We start from the raw sequence: 3,562 nt of genomic DNA, 5'->3' as shown, positions 1-3,562 counted from the left end.
TTTTACTTTTTCCAAATTCTATTATACTACATTTCTTGATATTAAATTTTACTTCCACTGTTGAGTCCATTTTTAGATCTTGTCCAAGTCCTGTTGTAATGAGTTGTAGTCCTCCGTTTTTACAAAGGATTACAAAGGATTACAAAGGCGGAGCATGCCGACAGGAGACCTTTTGATCCATATCTAGGTCGGATGCAAAAAAAAAAAAAAAAAAAAAAAAAAAAAAATCATATTAATAATAAATTAAAACTATAATAATGTAAAAATAACAAATAAAATACATAAATAAATGCATAGGTATAGTTGAATAACAAACAAAAAGGTAAATAGTAAATTATTATAAAGTGACATGTAACTAATAATAAATGAAAATCAGACAGACAAATTATAACAAAACAAAAACAAATAATATAACATAAATTATAATCATTACAGCATCTTACTTAGGTATTTATCTAAATGATTCTTAAAGCTTCGAACTGAACTACATTGCACTACCTGTGCAGGAAGTTTATTCCATTCATTAACTACACGGTTGGCAAAGTTGTTTCTACCTACTTCCAAATTGAATCTATTTCCGGACAGTTTGAGACCATTGTTTCTTGTCTGATTCTCATTCAATGTGAAAATTTTGTCACTTTTGATGTTGTCAATTCCCTTTAAAATCTTAAAGACCTGTATCAAGTCACCTCTGAGTCTACGCTTTTTTAGGGAAAACAGATTCATGTGCTTAAGTCGATTTTCGTATGATTTATTTTTGATATTTGGAATCAGTTTTGTGGCTCGCCGTTGTACTTTTTCCAGTCTGTCAATGTCTTTAACGAGATTCGGTGACCATACGGAAACAGCATACTCCAAATGTGGACGAACTAACGATTTATATAGCTTGTTAATGAGTGATGGACTTTTGAAATCAAAAGATCGCGCAATCAATCCCAGAATCTTATTTGCTTTCTCAGAGGCTGAAATACACTGCTTGGATGATTTGAGGTCGTTACTGATAATTACGCCGAGATCTTTTTCACTATCCACTTTTGTTAACGAATTTCCAAATAACTTGTAATCGTACTTACTGTTATTTTTACCTATGTGCATTACCTTGCATTTACTTGTGTTAAATTTCATTAGCCACTTTTCAGACCATTGCTGTAATTGATCTAAATCTTCTTGAATATCTAATTGGTTTGAGTGATCATTTGCCACTCCGCACAGTTTTGTATCATCAGCAAATTTGGAAACAGCAGATTTTAGTATTTTTGCGTCGTCTGCAAAACATTCATAAAACACTCTACTCCTTCATCCATGTCATTTATGTATATGGCAAACATGATTGGGGCCAGTGTGTATTTACCTAGTTGTATTTTACGGGACGGGAGCTATGCTATGCACGTTGTGACCCGTTTTCGTATCTCTCCACGTCCAGTTTAGTTTTGAACTCGTGTATAGTTCTGGCATTCACCGTTCAGCCCGTTCCAGACATCGATCACTCTGTGCGGGAAACTATTCTTTTTCAGGTCTCTTCTGTAACTGTCTTTCTTTAATTTCTTTTTGTGTCCTGTTGTTTCTCTCTTGTCCCATTTTGATAGGTCATCTCTATCGAGAATTTCCATCCCTTTCATAAATCTGAAAATGGTCAACAAGTCGCCTCTTTCCCTTCTCTGCTCCAATGTTGACAGCTGTAATTTCTCCAATCTTTCTAACTTCCTTGTGTTTTTCTTTGTGCTAGGTGCCCGCATTGATATAGCATTTTCTAATTTTGGTCTTATCAATGTAACAATTAATTTCTTAACCATCTCCTCATCCATGTAGTCGAAGGCCAATTTCATTGATCTTAATAAATTGTAGGTCTCTCCGAATAACTTGTTTACATGTTTGTCGGGTGTCAAGTCATTAGAGGTGATTATTCCTAGGTCCCTCTCTGAGTTTGTTTCCCATCGTATAGTTTCCCGAAGCTCTATTTTTGCCTTTTCCAAATTCCATTATGCTACATTTCTTGATGTTGAATTTTATTTCATATATCTGGCTCCATTCTCATACTCCATGCGGGTGCGGTGTGTGGTGTGTGTGTGTGTGTGTGTGTGTGTGTGTGTGTGTGTGTGTGTGTGTGTGTGTGTGTGTGTGTGTGTGTGTGTGTGTGTGTGTGTGTGTGTGTGTGTGTGTGTGTGTGTGTGTGTGTGTGTGTGTGTGTGTGTGTGTGTGTGTGTGTGTGTGTGTGTGTGTGTGTGTGTGTGTGTGTGTGTGTTTACGGGAAGGGGAGCTATGCTTGTGGTGTCCCGTCTTCATATTTCATTTTATCTAGACTGTTTTTAAAGTCATGTATTGTTTTTGAACACACCACTTTCTCATCTAACTTGTTCCAAATGTCTATTACTCTGTGGGGAAACCTGTTCTTTTTTAGGTCTCTTCTATAACTGTCTTTCTTGATTTTCTCTCCGTATCCTCTTGTATTTCCACAATCCCATTTTATTAGATCCTCTCTATTAATAATGTCTATGCCTTTCATGATTCTATAAATAGTTATCAAATCTCCTCTCTCTCTTCTTTGCTCTAATGTCTGTAGCTCAAGTCTTGCTAGTCTCTCTTCATATGATAGTTCTGAGAGTGTTGGTGCCAATTTTGTAATATCTCTTTGTATTCTTTCAAATTTTGTTATACATTTTTTTTTTTTTTTTTTTTTTTTTTGTACTTGGTGACCACGTCGTCGCTGCATATTCCAATCTTGGTCTTATCAAAGTGACTAGTATTTTCTTCACCATTTCTTCATTCAAGTATGTAAATGCCACTTTGTTCTTATTGAATTATAAGTTTTTTTTCTCAAAAATTTTGTTTATATGTTTCTCAGGGGACGTTATTCATGATAATGACTCCCAGGTCCTTCTCATTTTCTCCTTTTTTAATTTCTCTTCTTCCAATTTATATGATCCCACTATTCTATTTTTGCTTCTTCCAAATTCCATTATACTACACTTCTTAATATTAAATTCCATCTCCCACTTCCTACTCTATTCCATACTTTATTGAAATCACTCTGTAGCGACTCACAATCTTTTTCAGTGTTCACTGTTTTTAACAATTTTGCATCATCCGCAAAGAAGCTCATATAACTTTCAATTCCTTTATCAATATCATTAATATATATAGCAAACATTATTGGGGCCAGAACTGTTCCTTGTGTGTGTGTGTGTGTGTGTGTGTGTGTGTGTGTGTGTGTGTGTGTGTGTGTGTGTGTGTGTGTGTGTGTGTGTGTGTGTGTGTGTGTGTGTGTGTGTGTGTGTGTGTGTGTGTGTGTGTGTGTGTGTGTGTGTGTGTGTGTGTGTGTGTGTGTGTGTGTGTGTGTGTGTGTGTGTGTGTGTGTGTGTGTGTGTGTGCGTGTGTGTGTGTGTGTGTGTGTGTGTGTGCGTGAGTGTGTGTGTGTGTGCGTGTGTGTGTGTGTGTGTGTGTGTGTGTGTGTGTGTGTGTGTGTGTGTGTGTGTGTGTGTGTGTGTGTGTGTGTGTGTGTGTGTGTGTGTGTGTGTGCATACTGTATACAGATAATAGAATGTGCAGTGCAATGAATCAGGTG

The sequence above is a fragment of the Oratosquilla oratoria genome, chromosome 12, assembly GCF_046742065.1.
Source record: "Oratosquilla oratoria isolate Oo_2021 chromosome 12, ASM4674206v1, whole genome shotgun sequence".
NCBI classification, from domain to species: domain Eukaryota; kingdom Metazoa; phylum Arthropoda; class Malacostraca; order Stomatopoda; family Squillidae; genus Oratosquilla; species Oratosquilla oratoria.
The sequence above is the reverse complement of the archived record's forward strand: the minus strand, read 5'-3'. Positions refer to the sequence as shown.